We start from the raw sequence: 23,424 nt of genomic DNA on the forward strand, positions 1-23,424 counted from the left end.
CTAGTATGAATAGTCTGAACAACAACAACTAGTAGCTATTTTTCTTTGATCTTTCTCTTTAATGGGCACCATATGCCTCAAATGATTCTTTATCAAAGTCGTGTTTTCAGATTTCTTCCCCATCTCCTTAAGCTAACCAGAGTTTCAAAGTTCAAATCTCTCTCTATTGGTAAGGTGTGATTCTTGGCAATTCTGCTTTCCTACTGTAATTTCTCCTTTGGTTTTTTTTTTTTTTCCCCAACTTTCTTTTCCATAATAATCTCCTTCTCCTGCTGCTGGAGACCAGCCTTTTTGCTTACTTTTATATCATCACTCTCTAGTATGCAACAGAGATCAAGTTTCCCAGTTTTTCTCTGAACAGCTTGTTTAACTCTTTCCTCTTTACATACTCAATTCCCTCCCCTCTGAATCTCTGTACCATCACTCAGCCTCCTTTCAAATAGCTCATCTTAGCTACTTCATAAATAGCAAAATACAGCTCTTAGTAATCATTAATTGAGCATATCAAATGGAGCTCTATGCAACACATAAAATACAAAGCATTTGGCTCTGGACTTCCAGGACTATATATTCTAGAATATCTTCAAAGGGGGAAACATCTCATGTCTGGACATACAGACACAGTGGAAGCAGCATCCATTATTTTCCTGACTGTCAAAGTCAGACCGCAAAAGGAAGCACTACTGGATATGATCAGATTTACTGTTCACATAATAGTGGAGGATAAAAATGTGAGCAAGAATCATGGCCAGGGGTCAAACTCAGATTAAACCATCAAAACTACACCATGACAATGCACTGACAAGAATGCAGTAGCTGTGAAAATTATGTAAGCACACATTCAGTTGCCATATGTTCTGGCTATTTCAAAGTATTTGTACCTAGAAATATAAATAATAATCAATTTATTTTATGAAAACATTTCCCACACAGATATTTTACATTTTATTACATAATGGGAGAATACTGTACAGGCTACACATTTTTCATGAGATTTTATGGTGTTTCTGGGTTTCATAACGTTTAGGATTAGTTTAAATGGGTGCTATCAAGTTACCCAAATGTGAAATATTACTCACTGTAAATGACTTTGATATAGAATAGCAAAAAGTCAAAGTGAGAGTATTGATGTGAAATTTATAAGAAATTTCCTGCCATGTCTTCTAAATTAACCAAATTAGTGAGAAAAAAACACAGGGCTCTCTTTACACTGTTTTAGCAAGACTACATCCTGTAGGGTTATAGAATCTTATATCTCAGATAAAGGGTTGGGAGTCTGGATGTGGTAGCTCACACCTGTAATCCTAGCGTTTTAGGAGGGTAAGGTGAAAGGATTGCTTGAGTCCAGGAGTTCAAGACCAGCTTAGGCAACATAGTGCGACCTTGTCTCTACAAAAAAAATTAAAAATTTGTGTGTGTGGTGGTGTGTGTGCCTATATTCTCCTCAGGAGCCCAGGAAGCTGAGGCTGAGGAGAGCCATAATCATGCCACTAGACTCTAGCCTGGGAGAAAGAGTGAGACCATCAACTCAAAGAAAAAAAAAAAAGAAAAAGAAGTGTTTGGAAAGATGTCCTGGGCTGGTAGCATAGCACACAGAATGGATAGGGATATTCTTGCCACTCAACATTTAGTATACAAAGACTTGCTCTTTAAGCTGATTTTTAATTTTTTTCCCAACATAAAACCTATATCTGTGAGAGAACAGGGAAATGGTCAATCTGTTGACTGGATTGTCAATGGATGTAATATTGTGGATTGCAATGGCAATATGTAATAATTTCCTAAATTGTGAGTAGATTACTTGAAGTGGCAATCTACTTTTAAGAATTGTAACACAGTCACTGAGAAAAAAGAAGGGCACAGGTTTATATGCATGGGCGTGGATTAAAACACTGTTAAAGGAAAATGAACAAACAGAAAACCTGACAAGTCCAATAATAAAGGATCAATTAAGCTGTGACCATAGCTATACTGTAGAAAACTTTATAATTATTGAAAATGGTGCTATAGAATTGATTTTATTGACACAAAAAGATATATACAATATACTAGGCTAAAAAGAGTACTGAGTGCATCTCTGTGACCAGCGTGTTTTGGCTGCTGGAACAACAAATTATCCCTCTGTCTTTGCAGAGCACATATTCTGATGCTTGCAATAGAACTACATAGTATTAGCTGGTAAATGTGTTACATAGTGATTATACGTAGTTTGAGAATATGGCAAGTTATATGAAGTAGCTCTCTCTGGAGGGTATGTTTATGTTTAATGCTTAATTTATTATATTTGTTTATATTTCTAGGATTTTGCATAATGAACAAGTAATCATGTAAATTTTAATTTTAAAAATTGGGATATAGAAGAATAAAAATAATGAAAAATTTGATGAAAAGGAGCAATGAGAAAAGGTTTTTTTATCATACAGGAAGCATGCTGTTTTCTCATGATTCAGATTAATTTCATTTACAAAAGTAAAGCCAATGCTAGACCTCAATGACAAAAAGAAAAAGAGACATCGGGGAGGACAACTGTTCTCAATAATATTCATCATTCTTTTTACTAAGACAACTCAGCAGGAAAAAAATTTTCTTTCAGGTCTTATCTGCTGTGGTGCTCATGTATATTTTATTATCCCGCTAGTACATTCTCTACAGTTGTAATCTTTTCTGTAGGGACCAGAGGCCAGGAGTTTTTATAGAAAAGGTAGATTTGAGATTTCTAAAAAGATGCAAGATATGAAAAGGAATACAATTTATTGAGGGCCTGATAAGTGAAGGATTCTGTACTTGGAGAATTAAATACTTCCTTATTTATTTATCATAATCCCATGAGATAGATGTGTTCTCCATTTTGCACACAAAGAAGCTCAGGAAAAGGTTTCTTGTTCATGTTCACACAACTAGGAAGTGAGAAAACAAGATTTAAATTCACATCTGGGTTCAAAGTCAGTCCTCCTTTTATTACTTGATTGGCCAGGCAGAAGAACACAAGATATAATAAGTTCAATGACTTAAAAAGTCATAGACTTTTATGAGTCCTGACAATTAAGTTTGTGAACTCATCCTAGAAAAACTGATACATACCTCAATGTTGTATGTTACTACAATCACCTTCAAAGTACTCCCCTTGGGAATCTATGCATTGATGCCAGCACCTAGTCCAACGTCAAAGCAATTTTGGAACTCTCTTTTTGGAATGGCCATCAAAGCTGTCATCATATTACACTTGATGTCCTGAATGTCATCAAAATGTCTTCCTTTCAATATTTCCTTCATCTTTGGGCAAAGAAAAATGTAATGGGGGGCTGGATCAGGTGAATAGAGAGGGTGTTCCAATATAGTTATTTGTTTATTGGCTAAAAACTCCCTCACCGACAGTGCTATGTGAGCTGGTGCATTGTCATGATGTAAGAGCTCCTTCAGGATTATTTTTGCACACAACTTTCTCATGCCAAGATTTTCCTAACTGTTTCTCTGTCGATGTTTATTGGGTCTGCTATGTTTCTCACAGTCAGATGACAATTTCGATGCCCAATTCGACAAATTTTTGTAATGTTTTAATCAGTTCTGCTCATTACTGGCCGTTCTGATCTCTCTTCATCAGTGATACTTTCTCTCCCCTCAAAAAAAGTTTAATCCATTTGTCACTGCTGTTTTCTTCATGGCATTATTCCCATACACTTGGGCTAACATGTCCCTGATTTCACTGCCACTCTTGCCAAGTTTAACAAGAAATTTAATGTTTGTTTGTTGCTCTGATTCAAGCTCCAACATTCTTGTAACAGCATACAGAAACATGCAGCAACAATAATGAAAACCACTTGGCAAGACAATGCCACATCAACCCGAACACAATATGAACACTGATATATCAAGGTTATGAAACCTTACCAAGTTGTTTGTACAGTGCTGCCAATGTAAGTGCATGGTGGCAAGCTCACAAACTTAATTGTCACACCTCATAGACCATGCATTTTAATTTATTCAAATTATAGATAGGAACATTGAGACTCTGGGAGGTTAAGAAATTCTTCCGGGGTCCCTTCCTTCAGGACCAAAGGCAATGATCATAACATGTCATACTTTGACTCTTTTTTTTTTCTGGAGTCAGAGTCTAACTTTGTCACCCAGGCTTAAGTGCAAAGGCATGCTCATGGCCACCACAACCTTGACCTGCTAAGCTTAGGTGTTCCTACCACCTCAGCCTTCCAAGTAACTGGAACCATGCCCGGCTTATTTTTTTGTGATTTATTGTAGAGACAAGGTCTCACCAAATTTCCCAGGCTGATGTTGACCCCTGAGCTCAGGCAGTCCTCTCGCCTTGGCCTCCCAAAGTGCTGGGATTACAGGCGTGAGTCACTGCGCCCAGCCCATAATTTGACTTTATAATTTTTTATATATAATTATATAATATATATAATTATATATAATTGGTATATAATTTTTTTATTATAAAGATGTGGGGTACAATTCAGGGTTAGGTATACAAACATTGATTATGCAGGTACCCTTGTTGATGAGATAAGACCCTCCCTCACCTAGCAGTTTATTTCAATTGCCAATCCCACCCCCACCCCCTGACAGTTTCCCACAGCTGCCAATCCCTTTCTTATAGTATTATAATTGTTCAAGGTCTGCTTATGAGTGAGAACATATGGTACTCTGTTCTTTGTTTCTGTGATAGCCCACTGAGTATGATCGACTCCAAATCCATCCAAGTTGCTGCAAAGTCCATATGTTTGTCCTTCTTTATGGCTGCATAATATTCCATTGTGTATATGTAACATGTTTTTTTATCCAATCAAGCTTTGATACATTGTTGGTTCCATATTTTCACTACTGTGACTAGAGCTGCAACAAACATACATGTGCAGGTATCTTTTTTTTTAGAATGATTTGAGTTCCTCCATGTATATTCCCAATAGGAGAATTGCTGGGTCATAGGGAAGGTCAATTTCTAGTTCTTTTAGAAATCACCACACTATCTTTCAGAGAGGTTGCACTAGTTTGCATTCCCACCAGCAGTATAGAAGCATTCCTTTTTCTCTGCATCCTTGCCAGCCTCTGTTGTTGTTTGTTTTATTAATGATAATCATACTTACTAGGGTTAAGTAGTATCTCAATGTGGTTTTGATTTGCATTTCTCTGATGATGAGTGAGGCTGAGCACTTTTACTTGTGTCTGTCAGCTGCCGGTATATCTTCTTTCGAGAAGTGTCTGTTCATTTCTTTTGCCCACTTTTTTTTTTTCTGAGTTGGAGTCTCACTCTGTCGCCCAGACTGGAGTGCAGTGGTTGCTCCCGGCCACCGCAGCCTCGACCTGCGGGGCTCCGGTGATCCTTCCGCCTCAGCCTTCCAAGTAGCCGGAATTACAGGCATGCGCTACCACGCCTGGCTGATTTTTTGATTTATTGTACAGATGAGGTCTTGCTGCCCAGGAGGGTCTCGAACCCGCGGACTCAGGCAATCTGCTCACCTCAGCCTCCCAAAGGCACAGGATTACAGGCTGAGCCACCGAGCCTGGCTTTTGCCCACTTTTTAAAGGGGCTGTTTGTTTTTTTCCTTTCAGCGTGTTTGAGTTCCTTGTAGATCCTAGATGTTAGACCTTTGTCAGAAATACAGTTGGCAAATATTTTTTCCCATTCTGTGGGCTGTTGCCCTGCTTTCTTGATAGTTTCTTTTGCTTTGCAGAAGCACGTTAGTTTGATGAGGTCCCACCTGTCTATCTTATTTCTGAAGGTATTGGCCTTTAGGGTTCTGAATAGAAATTGGTTGCCAGTTTCCATAGGGGTGTCTCTTGCATTTTCTAAGATTCTTATAGTTAGAGGTTTTGTTTTTTTTTTAGGTCTTTGATCCATTTAGAGTTAATTTTTGTGTATGGTGATAGGTAGGGGTCCTTTTTCAATCTTCTGCATGTGGTCAGCCAGTTTTCCCAGCACCATTTACTGAATAGGTTCTCCTCTCCCCAGTGGTTATTCTTGGAGGCTTTGTCAAAGATGAATTGGTTGAGGAATTGAGGCTTTGCTTCTGGAATCTCTATCCTGTTCCATTAGTCTATGTGTCTGTTCTTGTACCAATACTGGGCTATTTTGATTACTGTAGCCCTATAGTAAAGTTTGAAGTCAGAAGTGTGATACCTCCTGCTTTCTTTCTTTTGCTAAGGATTATTTTGGTTATTCGTGGTCATTTATGTTTCTATTTGAGTTTCTGTATTGTCATTTCCAGGTCTGAGAAGAATGATGTTGGTAACTTAATGGGTATTGCATTGAATCTGTAGATGCTTTTGATAGGATGGACATTTTAACAATGTTGATTCTTTCTATCCATAAGCATGGAATATTTTTCCATTTGTTTGTGTCTTCTTGGGTTTCTTTGAGCAGTGTTTTGGAGTTCTCATTATAAAGGTCTTTCACTTCTCTAGTTAGGAAGATGCCGAAATATTTCATTTTTTTTTTTTTTTTTGGTGGCAATTGTGAATGGGATTGTGCTTTTTATTTGGGTCTCTGCCTGTTTGTTGTTGGTGTATAGTAATGCAACTGTCTTTTGCATGTTTATTTTGTACCCTGAGGCTTTGCTAAAGTCCTTTATCAGTGCAAGCAGGTTTTTGACAGATTCTCTTGGACTTTCAAGGTATAGGATCATATCATCAGCAAAGAGGGATAGCTTGGCTTTCTCTTTTCCTATTTGGATACCTCAAGTTTCCTTCTCTTGTCTAATTGCCTGAGCTTGGACTTCCAACACAATCTTGAACAAGAGGGGTGAGAGTGGGCAGCCTTGCCTTGTTCCAGTTTTTAGGGGAAATGTTTCCAGATTCTGTCAATTTAGCAGTATGTTAGCTGTGGGTATATTGTAGATGGCACTTACTATTTTGAGGTATGTTCCTTCTATACCTAGGTGTTTGAGGGTTTTTATCAAGAAGGGATGCTGGATTTTATCAAAAGTTTTTTCTCCATCTAATGAGATAATCACGTGGCTCTTGTTTTTACATCTGTGATGTATTTAATGACATTTATGCCCTTCGAATGTTGAACCAGCCTGCATCCTGGGGATGAAGCCTACTTGGTCATGGTGGATGATTTTTGAGATGTGTCTTTGGATCTGATTTGCTAGAATCTTGTTGAGGATTTTTGCATCTCTGTTCATAAGTGATATTGGCCTGTAGTTCTCTTTTTTTTGTTGACTCTTTACCTGGTTTTGGTATCAGTGTGATGTTAGCTTCATAAAACAATTTGGGGAGAATTTGATCTTTCTCAATTGCCTGAAATACTTTCAATAGAATTGGTATCAGCTCCTCCTTGTATGTTTTATAGAATTCTGCTGGAAAGCAGTTCGGTCCAGCCTTTTTTTTTTTTGTAGGTAGTTTTCGTATGACAGAGTCAATTTTCTGGGTTGTTATTGGTCTACTTAGTGTCTCAATGGCTTCTTGTTTCAACTTGGGGAGGTTGTGTGATGTCAGAAAGTTCTTCATTTCATTTAGGTTATCATGTTTGTTTCCATACAGGTGTGCATAGTAATCTCTGATCATCTTTTTTATTTCTTCAGGGTCAGTTGTGATTTGATCTTTTGTATTTCTGATTGTGTTTATTTGGGCTTTTTCTCTCTTTTTCTTGGTCATTCTGGCTAGGGGGTCCATCAATCTTGTTAATTCTTTCAAAGAATTAGCTTTTTGTTTTGTTGATGTTTTCTATGATATTTTTGTCTTCTATGTCACATATTTGGGCTCTCATTTTTGTGATTTGGATTCTTCTACTAAAGTTGGGGTTTTGGTGGTCTTCTCTTTCCAGCTCCCTTAGATGATGTGTTAGGCTCTCCACTTGTGATCTTTCCGTTTTCTTGATGTGTGCTTGTAGAGATATAAATTACTGAGATCTGCTTTCATTGCATCCCAGAGGTTTTGGTAAGATATTTCTTCATTTCAATTCGTTTCCAGGAATTGAAAGTTACAGTTGTTGGTAACTTCCATTATTTGGGCACTAAGGTTTGATTTTTCAGGAGTTTTGTCTTTGGTATACTTGAAATTGCCTGAGATCTTCCTTTGGTTTTTCCTCATTTGTGACAGATCTCCTGTTTTTCTCTTTAGTTCTGTTATTCAGTGTCAGTGGGAGAGGCTTTCCCTTCTGATGTTTGCTCAGTCCTCTGTTCTTCCCTGATTCAGGATCTGGATTTATTCTATTTTGAAATAGAATGGTGGATGGGAAGCTTTGCTGTCTCTTGTAGTTTTTGAAATTCAAATAAAGTAGGGGATAGGGTGCTAGGAATCAGAAAACAGGGACCCACATAGTCCCACTGACTCAGCTGCCATCTTCTCCAGAAGAGGCCATCATTTGACTCTTAAAGCAATAATTCGACTTCCTTTGGGCCTTTGATCAGCGACTGTTCATAAATTATTCAATGATAACACATTACCCAGATAGATAGCTTCATGCAGTGAAGTCCATTTACATTTTAATTAAAGATATTGTCTATTAACAAACTGAAATGAAGAGATGCAGAAAATTTTTTAAAAGAATTATTCAGTTTTCATTACCTTTATCTTGTTTGCATTTACCTTTTTAACTTTCATGAATACTTTGTGTCCAGAACAGATGCATAAAAGACACAGCTTTCAAATTATGCAATTTATTTACTATTTTGACACACCAATGTGAACTTTCAAATATTCCCCATTTTAATAGCATTTGAATTTGATATTATAATATATTTTGGCAATCCAACTCCAGGGAAGTAACCTCTTACTTAGGTAATTACCTGACCATCTGCTCATAGAAAACATTGTTAACAGATGAGGTTAAAAAATGGATTTGAACTCCTTCCTCACTGAGGTAAGCACAAAACACAAGCCATGACATTAAACTAAGTATTTCTCCCTTTTCACGTAGCATCTGCATAAAACACTTGGCACTGATAAAATTTCAGAGCATCTGGTGAATCAATGAGTGGATGACTAATCTTATTAAAACCAGAGGAACTTACCTGAAGTGTTTGGTCCAGCTGTCTTAAATCTAAATAAATTCAATGTCCCAGAAATCTCTATACACATAGCAAGCATGGATAAAACACAAGTCACTCTCTTGCCTCATCTCTCTCTCTGCACCCAGTGAGACACAGAGAATGTGAAAACAAGATAATTTCATGAGAGGTAAGATAAACAAGTTCTTAAATCAGTTTGTTATGGCACAGTGAATGAAAATGAGATGGCTGAAGTAGAGAGGTTTAATCAGAGAGTGGGATCTACTACTCATGGCCCCTAGTGAGTGCCCTTGACTTCAAGGAGATGTGGAGCCCAAGTCATTCAGGCCAACGTTCTTGCTGGGCAAATGGGACTTCCAGGATGTGCAGACACTATAGAAGAGTAACTGCCAAGGTTTCAGACAGCAACTACCTCTGAATGACTGCTTTCAGCAAATCATGGTCAGCTTTGTACAATGCCCATAGAAATAAAATGAGTAAGTTGAGAGTATCAGTGCTATCAAGACAAGCTTAAGGGTGGGGTTATGGGAAAAACCCTAACCAGCTTATGGAGCAGGAGTCAGTAACCAACGGATATCTCAAACTTGCTTCAGCAAGCTGAAGTCCATCTCTTTATTATCCAGGTTAGTGTCCTGCATTTCCTCAATTCAGTGGATAGTTTGTAGCCAGTGGTTTTCTAACTTTAGTACCAGTAAGAATCATTTGTTTAAAATAGAGATTCTTGGGCTTCTCACCAGAGTTTCTGGCTTTCTCCATATTACCTCTAGTTTCATGTTTCTCAATGATTTTGAACCATGATGTCTTTTGAAGTGGGGTGTGTCTCTCTTCCTAACTTGAGACCTGTGTGTTTATGCAAATATTTATTAATTTTATCTTTATTTTCTATTACAAAAAATGGGACTTTTTGTTACACCTGACAAATATAATTGTTATAATATTGAAACACTGAATATATCTTTACAAACTATCCATATGTTGTAGTCTAAATGTTTGTGTCTTGCCAAAATTCATATGTTGAAATCTAATCCTCAGTATTTTGGTACTAAGAGGTAGGACCACTGGGAGTTGACTAGGTCATGAGGTTCTGTCCTGATTAATGAGATCAGGATCCTTATAAAAGAGGCCAGAAGGACTAGTAACCCTTATGCCGATTGAGGCCACAGTAAAATGGCACCATCTATGAGGTAGTCAGAGTCCTCATCAGATAGTGAATTAGCTGGTAACTTGAACTTGGACGTCTCAGACACTAGAACTGTGAGCAATATTTTTTTTGTTATTTATAAATCACCTAGTCTATGGTATTATGGTATAGCAACTCATATGGACTAAGAGAAATTGGTACCGAGACATGGGGTGATGCTGTAACAAATACTTAAGAATGTGATAGCAACTTTGGAACTGGGCAATGCCTGGAAGAGCTGTTAGATTTGCCATAAAAGGAGTCTTAGGATGATTCTGGAATAGGAGAAATTTAGAGAAAGCCTCTATCTTCTTAGAGCTTACCTAAGTGATTGCAATCAGAATGTTGTTCGAAATATGAACTGTAAATGCCATTCTGATGGTTTCTGATGGAATCAGATGGAAATGAAGAATATGTTACTGGAAGCTAGAGGAAAGACAAAAACTTGGCTTGTAACAAAGTAACAAAGACCTTGGCTGAAATATGTTCATATTCTAGTGTTTTGTGGAAGGTAGGATTTCAGAGGGATTAAATAGGCTAATTGGCAGAAGAAATATCTAAGCAAAGCGTTGAGGGTGTGGTGTGGCTTCTCTTGAGTGCTTATAACATAATACAAAAAAAAACCCACCCCAAAATAAATTAAAGATGGAATTTATAGACAAAAGGGAAGCAGACTTAAAATATCTGGAAAATTGCCAGCCTTTTCTGCCACCATTACTACCACCTTTTCTCCAATTAAGAATTGTTGCCCTAATCCTAAGAAGCATGTATATAACTTACGTTTATGCTTGATGCGGGTTTACTGAAATTGGGGCAGCCAGGATGAAGAGACACATGGATGTAAGCAGTGTTTTTTGTGTGAAGATGCAGGAAACCATACTAATTGAAAAGTGACATATTTAAGATACCATGGGACTTGGGACAAAATGGACAAGAGGATGATTATAATACATATGGGACAAGGCTAACTTTACACTAGTGTGTATCAGAATATTTTTGTACTTGTAATGTATAGCTGTTGACTCAATCCCCCAGTTGATCCTCTCTCTTGCTGTCCAGGCTCCTCCATTTGGCCCCTTAGATAACCTGATGATCTAGGAACTAAAGGACTGGCAATCACCAGCAGGGGGCATCTATGCTGGTGATCTCATACTACAGGCAGACTGCATGTGATTGGTTCAAGGCTCTGCTAAACTGGGTGCTAAATATTTTTGATATCACCTCTGAATAGGTGAACATAAATTTTCATAAAAATATATTATTTTGATTAAGCCAAATGTAGAAGCATGAAAATTATCAGAAGGCCCAGATGAGACCTGAAGAATCACCCAGTTAAGCTGAATCTATTAATAAATTGCCAGTACAAAGAATTGTGAGCTTGATAAATCATGTTATTTTAAATTACTGGCTTTTGGGCTGGTTTGTTATGTAGCTAACTAATACCAAAGGGCTTTGTGTTTTTACTTCCTAGCATCGCCTCTTAATGGGGGAAGATTTCCTCAAGCACATGTTCATCCTTCATGTAATACAGTAACTATGACATAATGATTGATATCCCTACTCTACATATGGAGAACGGGAATTAAGTTAAGAGAGGTGAAATGATTTTTCCAGAATCGAATCGGGGTAAAGTTGGAATTCAAAGCCAGTTACATCTGATTTCAAATCATTGAGGTTAACAATTGTAGTATTGTATAATACATGGGTCCCCAACTCCTGGGCCATGGACCTGTACTAGTCCATGGCCTGTTAGGAACTGGGCCATACAGCAGGAGGTGAGCAGCCAGCAAGCAAGTGAAGCTTCATCTGTATTTACAGCTCCTCCCCATTGCTTGCATCACCACCTGAGCTCTGCCTCCTGTCAGGTCAGCAGCAGCATTAGATTCTCATGGGAGCGTGAACCCTATTATGAACTGCACAACACATCTAGGTTGTGCACTCCTCACGAGAATCGAATGCTGCCACTGATCTGCACATTAAATGCTATTACTTGAATCATCCCCAAACCACCCCCCACTACCCCCTGTAGAAAAATTGTCTTTTACAAAAGAGGCCCCTGATGCCAAAAAGGCTAGGGACTGCTGATATAATATACTTTAGTTTGTTGATATGACTTCAATTTTCAATTCAGTTTCTGAGTTATATTTAAATGATTGCTTATTGATATTTCCTTCTTTATTAAGATGGAAATTTTCTCTTAAAAATAAAAACAGAGCAAACAAGTACCCACAAAGATCCCACTACAGAGAGAAACTTACTGTCACAACATGAGTGGCATGTGTTCACTGTATAGGACAGCAACTCTTTTGTTTGACTGTCAGGGCTTGTTCTTGCCCTAGTTGCCTACAGAAATTGAGAATAAATGCTGAATTCCAACATTCCTTTTTGGTGCTAAAGGAGCCTGTAACAAATTCAACAAGTGAAATTTAAAGAGAGATTTGCTTCATTTCTTCTGGGAGCAACCTTGCATTAAGGTTGTTCTCAATTTTTTTTTAAAAAAGTAGAATTCCACAAAACAGTAGTTTTACTACTGTTTACTTTCTGATAATTGTAGGTAAAGAAATTTGTGGCTCAGCTATACCTGCCCAGGAAGAGCTACTCACCTGAGTGTAAATGCCTATATAATATGGGGCTACTGGGTAAAAACTGAGAAGTTTCAGCCACGGTTAGAAAATAACAAGCATCATGCCCAGACCCTTTAGGGAAGGGAGAAGCTACCCAGCAAGGCTGATCAACATATTCTCTCTTAAACAATGATTTCCATCTCCAGGGATCCCGCTTCCCCCATACCTCTTGTCCTAAACTACCTCCATAATGGCTGTCTGTTCAGGGGGTAGTACCTGATGGTCACCACAGGACTTACTTTATAGATAGTATCCATTGTAAAACCTAAGAATGGTATTTGAGGTATTTTTCAAACTTTGCATGCAGATAGACCTAAGGCCTCACCTAGGCCTACAACACCAGGAAGCCGGCTCTTCAATTCCTGGGATGCCCCTCTCCGATAAATGGACTCTGTGACAGAAAGATAGACTTGACACCCCCCTCATAGCATCATCAAGCAATCAATAGTCCCTATCCCTCTTCCCACCAAGTTCCCTTTCAAAATCCTATCCTCTGAATTTCTGGAGAGGCAGATTTGAGTGATTTCTCCCACCCGCCTTGCTCAATTGCTATGCGATATTAAACTCTTTCTCCATTGTAATGGCTGTGTCAGTTTTGTTTTTTCTGGGCAGCAAGTATAGGAACCTGGTCAAATTATAATATGAGCTGTAACGCTGTCATCATTTAGGAGAAAACTAGGCTAGAACTCTAAGGATAAAATAACTGCAAACTCTATGGTTTATATGATTAAAATTTCCTTTAAAGCTGAGCATTAACTTGAAGCCATGTATGAAATTATTTCCCATGCTTCAGCTACCTTATTAAAGATAGCAAGAAATAAAAATAGTTTCAAGTACCAATAAAGAGGAAAGATTTCTTTAAATCCTACTGATCAGCTTTCCAGGTAATGGATTATATCTCCTTTATTTGAAAAAGAAAAAGTCTTAATTGTTTCGAAGGGCTAACATAGAACATGTTTTATTAACTACATTAGAGCAGACACTAAGGGAGAAAAAACAATTTGAGATTGTGTGTTGTGTTCGAGAAGCAAAAAAAAGAATTAGATTCATATAAGAGTCTAGAAAAAAGAGAACTGCAGGGGAGTATTTGTACAGGCTGCTTAAATACCTTCAAGGTTACAAAATTAATGAGGGAAGGGAATGGCTGGGTCTTGGATGATGAGAACAGGAAGTCATGGCCTGAAGCTATGGAAGGAAAGCTCAGACTAGCTGTTAGGAACAGAGTGAGTAAGAAAAAACATTTATCAGTGAAGCACAGACACAGACAAGTGACTGAAGCAACACACCAGCAGAGATATTATACAATCAGTGAGAAAAGATTATGTAAAACACACACTAGGCATTAGAGGGACATCTTGCATAACAAGGGGCTTCTGTTCAGGATTTGCTGAAGTGACTTTTCAATTCCTTTTGTTTTTCAAAGAACTTTTGACTTCCTACTATGCTCAGCTTCATATACACCATCTCATTTCATTAAAACAATTTATGAATTAGGTCTTTCTATTATCCTGTTTTACAGATGAAGCAAATGAGACCAAGAGATATTGAGTGTTCCATCCAGCTCACACAGATAATAAAGGCTGAGATAGGATTCATTTGGGATTTTCTACCACTTGATGTTTACCACTAGCTTCTTATCATATAGCTCTTAAATTAAAGATAATTTCCTTGGAGATGCTTTCCCTGATGGCCCAATCCGAAGTATCCACCTATCATCCACACCTTTCTACAATGTCATCATAATGAATTTTTAAAAAATTACTATTATTATAGGCAGGGCATGGTGACTCACACCTATAATCCCAGCACTTTGGGATACCAAGGTAGAGGATTACTTGAGGCCAGGATTTCAAGGCCAGCCTGGGCAACATAGTGAGACTGAGCTCTACAAAAAACTAAAAACATTAAGCGGGCATGGTGGTGGTGTGCACCTGTAGTTACAGCTACTCAGGAGACTGAGGTAGAAAGTTCGCCTGAGCCCAGGAGGTCAAAACTGTAGTGGACTGAGATTGTGCCACTGCACTCCAGCCTAGGCAACAGAGTGAAACCCTGACTCAAAATACATATATTATTTTTATTAAGGTGAAATGAGCATAACCTAACATTAACCATTTTAAAGTGAACAGCTCAGTGGTATTTAGGGCATTTGCAATGTTGTTCATCTACCACCTCTATCTACTTCCAAAACATTTTCATCACCAAAAGGAAATACCATACCCAATAAGCAGTTGTTCCTCATTTTACCAATCCCAGGCCCTGGCCCCAATAAATCTGTATTCTGTTTTTATGGATTTACCTTTTAAGAATATTTCTCATAAGTGGAGTCATACAACAGGTGATGGTTTGTGTGGCTTATTTCACTTACCAGAGGTTTTCAAGGTTTATCTACATTGTAACACATATCAGCGTGTCATTTCCTTGTATAGTTTAATATTCCATTGTGTACACACACACACACACACACACACACACACACACACACACACACACATTTATATACATACCACAGTTTGTTTATTCATCTGTTGATGGACATTTGGTCTATTTTAAAATTTTTTAAAGAGTGATTTATCTGAAATTATCATTTTCATTTATAAATTTTCTTATTTATAACTACATTCACCTATCACTGAAATGCAAGTTTTGTGGGCCAGGGATTTGACTGTTTACTACTCTGTAATGGCCTTTAGTAATAACAACAGAAGGTGCTCAGTTAATCACTAGTATATAAATAATGGCCAAAATTACATACACTCTATGGAAGTTGGGGTTTCTCATTCACAGATTCCCTCTGAAGTTCATTGTTTAGACCTTTCCTTTTCCTGCTACTATCACCTCAAGGAAAAGTCTCTTACTACGGACTTAACCTTCACAGTCAGAGCCTGAAACCAATTTAGAATTTTTAGACAGTTTGTAATGTTTCTCAAACCTTCTTTCCGGTCATAAAATTCATCTTAGGCGAATGTTAAAATGCTTTTCCTAAATATTGATTCAGTATGTTTTCAGCAGGAACTTCTATGTTAAAATGCTCATGATCATGAAATATTCCAGCATATACATATTATCATGTACATTTGGAAACCTTAGCCTAGGGAAGCAGTTCTCAACCATGGCTTGCATGAAAATACCTGCAGAGCTTTGTAAAATATAAAATAGTGGTTACCTAGGGTGAGGATTGGGGGATAAATAGGAAGATGTCAACCAAATGAGACAAAGTAACAAATTTATAGATTGGACAAGACTAAAGGTCTTATGTACAACATGAGGACTATGGTTGATAATAGTGTATTATATTCAGGATTTTTGCTAAATGAGTAGATTATAGCTGCTTTTGCCACAGGGGGAGAGGGGAATTGATAATCGTGTGAGATGATGAATTTGTTCATTTGTTTCACTATAGTAAGTCTTACTATGTATTTACATCTTATTATGTAAATGTATCTCATAACACCATATTGTTATACCTTAAATATACACATTATTATAAATTTATTAAAATGTTTAAAAACAAAAATATCAGTTTCTTGGCCCAACCTCTGGATATTTAATCTGGGGTAAAGAATGAGCACTGAGATTTGAAAAAAGAAAAATCTTCCCAGGTGATACTAAGGGACAGCCAGGGTCAACTACCACTGGGTTAGAGCACTGGTTCTCAACATGTGTGGGGATTTTTAAAGTCCCAGTGCCCAGGTCTCAACCGAGAAGAGTTAAAACAGAACCAACCTGGGATGACATAAGAAACTTTTTAAAAATGCTTTTTTTAAAGAACAAAATCATGAATTTCGCAGCAACCTGGATGGAACTAGAGTCTATAATACTGAGTGACCTCTCACAGAAACAAAGATCTGAGTATCACATGCTCTCACTCATATAATGGACCTTGAACATCCAATGTAATACTATAAGAAAATGACTGACAGTACTGGCAAACTATGGGGGGGGGAGGAAGATGGGATTAACAGTAGCAAATATCGGTCTGGGGACAGGGAAACACCGCTTATCAACAGGGTGCCTGAATGAAACGTAATTGTATACCTAACCCTTAACTGTGCACCACAACATCATAATAAAAAATATTGATTAAAAAAATGCTTTTTTAACTTTTTATTTTAAAATAAGTGTAGATTGTGGTAAAGTTGCAATAATGATACTAATAGTTACCATGTCACCTTCACCTAGATTTCTCAAATGTCTTATCTAACCATAATGCAATTATCAAAATTAGAAAATGTGATAGAATATTTTAACTAGTTTTTAGGTCTTATTTGAATATTATCAGTCTTCTAGTATATTGTCCATTTTCTGGTTCAGGGTCCAGTCCAGGATTCTGCATTAATGGAAATGAAATTAATAAAATGCAAAACTAAAGGCATACGTGATAAATTGCTTGCAAAAAAAAAAAAATTAACCATTTTGAAGGGTGCTGGCTATTTTTTAGAATGCCCTCCAATTGAACCTATCTGATGTTTTCTCATGATTAGACTGGGTTTTGCACTTTTTGAGAAGAGATGATGTCATAGCTACACTTTGTATGGCATATCAGGAGCACAGGATATTTATATGTCTTATGACAAGGATCAGTCTGTTTCCAAACTCCCCAGGTGATTCTAATATGCAATCGAGTTTAAGAAACACTGGTATAAAGGATATTACGGTATCTACAGCAAACTGTTGTAATTAATACCTAATAGATCCTGACATTTGAATATTTCAGAGAGGATAACAAGAAAAAAAAAAAACATTTTAGGATAAGGAAAACTACTTATACAAATAACTAGCATTTGGACTTAAAATTTTGTATTGAATGTTTACTACATGGTAGGCATTGTGCTAGGTTCTTGGAAACATAGATAAACAAGATGTAAACTAGCCCTTAGGGAACTTAAGGTAATGAAGAATAGAGTATTTTTAGCATAAAATAACAAGGGCCAATAAACAAGGACTATGAAGGCTTCCTGGAAGTAAGGCTACCTAAGCTGACTCTTTAAAAAGAGTAAAAGTAAGTTGATGGAAGAATGAGAATGGCCTTCAGGCAAAAGAGGAACTCCATGAATCAAAAACTGGAGGCAAGAGTGAAGTTTATAGGAGGAGGGGTGGAGGAGGTTGTCTAGGTTATTTACATTTGCTTTAAGTATTATATAATGTTTTTGTGTTTTTTAAATATGATAACAGGACATAAATTATATAAGAATAAAACTGTGTGACAAGTTTAGTGTGGGTTTTGATTATTAATGTGCAAAAATTTAGGTTTATTCTTCTTTACAAAAAACTGTCTTCCAGTTATTCCTATATATTCTTTTTCTTTCTTTGACTTAGAGAATTTTTTTCCCAAAGATTCCAGAAAATACTCCTAGAATACTATGGCACACTCAGCACCCTAATCAGTGCTAAGAGGCATAAAAAAGAAGGAGAATAAAATATAATCTTTGATATCCAGATACTATTATTTATTTGGAGAGAAAGGTTGAAATGATCCACCACCATGACCACATTCAAGCTGACAGAAATGATATGGATTAAGTTAACCGAGGACCCACCAATGCCACTACTTTTAACACAAATGAAATATTCATGCTCATGAACTTAACTGCATTTCAAATGAGTTTCATATCTGAAAATCTAAGGATAAATATAATCTTTAGCCACCTCTGTCCATTGGAAAATCTATCTATTTTATCTTTTGCAAATGCAAGTGTCACTGAATTCTTTCTTAGGAAGACACAGAGAATAAATGAAATCAAATGCACAATGCTTTGTGGCTTTTTATCTATCTATGTGGCAATTAACAGCTAAATTTACCAAATGCTATCTATCAGGAGGCCTTAATATGTAATGTTTCTGAGTCTTTATGTATCCAGGGGGATTGAATATACTGAATTCTGGTTTGAGTTTTAAATGTTACACTCATTTAGGCCTGAGATCGACATATTTCATGCTAAGAATAGAAAACATAGCTAGCTGCCCACACAGAATATTCATATGGAGACTGAGGGACAATAACAAAATTCATTTGCTTGATATATAGAAATGTAACTATTCAGAATGGAGGCATTAAAGAACGCACCATCCGGTTTCTCATCTCAAGTTCAAGTCTTAGGACAACACGAATTTTTGCAATGCACTCAATCTTCAGGCAAGCACGGGGTGGGGGGTGGGGAGGCGGGGTCACAGCTTTCATCAGGTAAAGCTTTAGTATCTCAAACCATACATAAATCTCATATAAGTGTTCCTCCTCACATAAGTATTACCCTAGTACGAGCGGTTCCCTTTATTGCACTAGCACAAATGATTATTTATTGAACCTCCTCCTCTTTGAAATCAAATCTACTTTAAAAAATTAAGCAAGGCCGGGCTCGGTGGCTCAGCCTGAAATCCCAGCACTTTGGAAGGTTGAGGTGAATGGATTGCCTGAGCCTGTGGGTTCAAGACCAGCCTGGGCAACTTGGTGAGACCTCCTCTCTACAATAAATAAAAAATTAGCCAGGTGTAGTAGCGTGCACCTGTAGTTCCAGCTACTTGGAAGGCTGAGGTGGAAGGATCACCAGAGCCCAGCAGGTCGATGCTGGGGTAACCATGAGCATGTCACTGCACTCCAGCCTGGGCAGCAGAGTGAGACTCCTACTCAAAAAAATAAAATAAAATAAAATAAAATAAATCTAGCTAGCATAAACACAAGGGAGCATCCCCAGGAAGTCCCTCTCACTCTCTCCCCTCTCTTTCTAAGACACTATTCTTAAACTAGCCTTCAAAATTCTAAACTGAACTGTTATCACAACCAAAAGCCAGAATTCCAGTAGCTGATGGGATACTTCAATTGCTAGTGAACCAAATGCTAGCACAAATAACTAATTAAGTTTGTGTATTTATGTACGTACACCCAAAGTGAAGAAAAAAGAACTTTCTGTGGCTTATTTCTTTTGTTAATCATTGTGTTTCAACAAAATTTTGCTCATTTCAACAAGAAATATTCTCTAATCACAACAATTATTGAGCCCTATATAGCTAGGTTGAACACTATGTTGGTTGAACACTATGTCTAATAGACTATTTCCCAATATAAATATAGTACTCCAGGATGAGTGAATTTTCCGGGTAATTTACATATTTATTTTAAAATGTAACTGCTCTTGATAGTAAACTATTTGAATTATGTTACTCCAATTAAATGCCCAAGTAAACAAAGGTATAACAGAATGGAAGCACTGAGAAAGGACAGATTTGAGACTGGGAGAAGGTTTCAGAGGAAAGATAGCATTTGAATTAAGTTTTCAAACATTAATAGTTTATTAACCAGCTGGAGGTCAAAAGAATGGAGGACTGTTCTCTAAACAAAGGATAAATTCAGTGCTCAAACTCTAGTTGTTTTCTTCACTGCATAATCATCACTAATCATTACTTAGTTTGGACTGTCAAGTGTTCTAGATAGAGGATTTGTTTCCATAATGGGTGAAATCCAGATGGGTGAGGCTTTTGAAGGTCTTACTAATGACTTAGATGGAACACTGTTGTGTGAACACACTGCTTTTGGTCTAGTATATACTTGCTCTTCATTGTCTTCTTTGCCTTTCTTTGTCTAGAGTACACAGAATGTTTTGGGAGCTGTAACTATAACTTTTTCTCCACTAAACCCCCTGCTTGGAGAGACAGCAATCTGTCTGCCGGTGAATGCTTGGTGACCACATTACCAGTAGGATTCAAGATTAACATCAAAGTTTCCTGAATTCTACTTCTTAGTAGGACAGTAGATATTTAAGCTCTTCAAGTCACAGTTTTCTGATCTGTAATACAGGAATGATAACATCTACCTCAAAGCACTGCTGTAAAGGTTAAATTAGACATCCAGGAGAAGCTTATAAGTACAATGCCAGGCTAAGAGTAAGAATTCAGAGCCTGAGCCTGCAGATTCAAGACCAGCCTGGGGAATTTGGTGAGATCTCATCTCTACAATACATAAAAAATTAGCAGGGCATGGTAGTGCATGCCTGTAGTTCCGGATGCTTGGAAGGCTGAGGTGGAAGGATTGCTTGAGTCTAGCAGGTTGACACTGGGATGGCCATGAGCATGCCACTGCACTCCAGCCTGGGCAATGGAGTGAGACTATGACTCAAAAAAAAAAAAAAAAATTTCGGAAATATCAGTTATTTTTATTCAAGATGACCTCTGGTCTGTTAAATGATATTTTCCCCAAAGCAGGAGATATAGCAATGAGGATTACTCGTGTCCTCCTAAATCATATACTGACAGCTAACCCCAAACTTGGTATGTGGAGGTGAGACCATTGAGAGGTTATTGGATCCTGAGGGCAGAGCCGTCATGAATAGAATTAACACCCTTATCCTTTGCATATGTGACGACATTGTGAGAAGAAGAGGGTTGTTCATTAACAAGGAAGCAACCCTCACTAGACATCAAATCTGTCAGCACCTTGCTCTTGAATTTCCCAGCCTTTAGAACTGTGAAAAATAAACTTCTGTTGTTTATAAGCTATCCAGTATATAGTATTCTGTTATAGTGAAATGGCTGTTCGTGACCTAACCAAGGTAATTCCATTTTGTAGTAGTTCTTCCATTTTGTCTTCCAGTTCTCCCTCTCACCCCCACTCCATATGACCGCCCTAACCTTTCCAGTAGGCCATGAATCATGTCCTGCAATGTACAGCTTTTCCATTCCCTCCCCTGGAGGGCTATAGCATTCCTGAAACAGTTCTGCCACACTATGTAATTTACATTTCTCCCCCTAGGGTTTAACAACCTGTACTTTGAAAAATCTCCTTTGTTCCCTACCCAGAACCAAAGCTGTAACCTTATGGTTTTTGCTATATAAACCCCTTGCTTGCTTCATTCGAGGTTGAGAATCTCTTTCTGGTGTGAGCGCGCACTCAACCACCAGCATTAAAGGACTCAATATTTGACTCTGAGAGTGTTGGCGACTCCTTACTTGTGGTGTGGCTATAACATTTGGAGGCCCCAGTGAGATCACCAAGCCCGGGAAGTGGTCTCATTCTGGCTTTCCCTGGCTTGGTGGAAAAGTTATAGGGGAGGCACCCCCTGAGATGTTCCAGGGCCCCATAACCTCTCATCTGGCCCAGAGAGAGTTGGAACGACCGCTGGCTTCTCATTGACTCAAAAATACCTGAGTCTGTCTGCATTCTCCTAGGAAGTAAGAATCTGTTCTGTTTATGCCTATTTTATTAAGGGAGTTATGGCCTGATGATGTCATCTCTTATATGCTATTCATTAGGACAAGACATTGGCTGAATAGAGTCTCAATTCAGTTTCTGATTCCAGTTTTGGTTCCCTCACTGGTATTGACAATATGGGGTAACAGGCTTCTCAACCCTCCAGTCACCTGGACACAATGATAAAATATTTCTCTGTTGGATTTACTGAGAACTATGGTGTCCGCCTTTCAAAAGGCAGGTTCCGGACCCTCTGTGAAACTGACTCGCCTTCGTTTAATGTTGACTGGTCCTCTACTGGGTCTCTGGATGTTCGCATCACTCAGTCTGTCTGGAAGATCATCACGGGGACTCCTAAAAAAGTCTATTCTAAAAAGTTGAGGCTAAAAAGTCTATTCTAGCCTCAACTGTTGGTACAGAGGAAGACCAATTCCCTTATATTGACCAATGGTTAAATTTAGTCCAAAATCCTCCTCTGTGGTTAAAGGTATGTTCTCTTAAAACTCAGGACCCTTCTCAAATACTTGTCTCTAAGTCTCTCTGTCCTCTCCCATCATGTTCACCTGCTCCACAGTCTTTCCCAGTTTTGCTCCCTTCTGAGCTTACCCTTAAGCTCTACCCCTTCTGGCCTCCCCCTACTAAGGATTCTCTGGAAGACCCAGTCATCTCTCATTCTCATTCTGACTTAGGCCCTCACCTTCCTTCAACTTATAACCCATAAGCTTCTTCACCTACCGTCACTCCTTCCACCTCCCCTTTGCCCTCTCTGCCTCTGGCTTCTTGCCTCCAATCCCAAATGGATCTGGCCCCTCTCCTTCCCCTCCAGGAAGTTCCCCTTCTGCAGGGGCAGATCAGACTGAGCGACCCTTTTTGGTGTATGTTCTTTTTTCTACCTCTGATTTGTACAATTGGAAAGCGCAAAATTCGCCATTCTCAGAGAAACTTCAGGTTCTGACCTCTCTGGTAGAATCAATCAATCATGCATACTCATCACCCTACCTAGAATGACTGCCAGCAGCTTCTTCTAACCCTATTTACCTCAGAAGAGCAAGAGTGCATCAGAGCTGAGGCTAAAAAGTCTATTCTAGCCTCAACTGTTGGTATAGAGGAAGAAAGTCAGGAAGTTTTAAATGAAGTTTTTCCCTTTTCTCATCCAGATTGGGACCCTAACACTTCAGGGTCCAGGGTGTTAGATACCTATCACCAGACTCTATTAGCTGGTTTGAGGGGAGCAGCCTGGAAACCAATCAATCTTTCCAAAACTACCAAAATTCTTCAGGGTCCTAAGCAGTCATCAGGGGCATTCCTTGAATGTCTTTAAGAAGTCTTCTGTAGCCGGGCTCGGTGGCTCAACCTGTAATCCTGAGCCTTTGGGAGGCTGAGGTGAGTGGATTGCCTGAGCCCAGGGGTTCGAGACCCGCCTGGGCAGCGAGACCTCATCTCTACAATAAATCAAAAAATCAGCCGGGCGTGGTA

At 38.2% G+C, this 23,424-nt stretch overlaps 1 protein-coding gene across 3 annotated transcripts in view; it reads right to left on the reverse strand.

Moving 5' to 3' along the window:
* The window catches only part of OXR1 (oxidation resistance 1), a 411,904-nt gene that overhangs the window by 196,765 nt on the left and 191,715 nt on the right, over positions 1 to 23,424 (reverse strand). The window lies entirely within an intron of this gene.

This window comes from Carlito syrichta, unplaced genomic scaffold (assembly GCF_000164805.1).
Source record: "Carlito syrichta isolate Samal-C Ts95f unplaced genomic scaffold, Tarsius_syrichta-2.0.1 Scaffold78725, whole genome shotgun sequence".
In the NCBI taxonomy this organism is placed as follows: domain Eukaryota; kingdom Metazoa; phylum Chordata; class Mammalia; order Primates; family Tarsiidae; genus Carlito; species Carlito syrichta.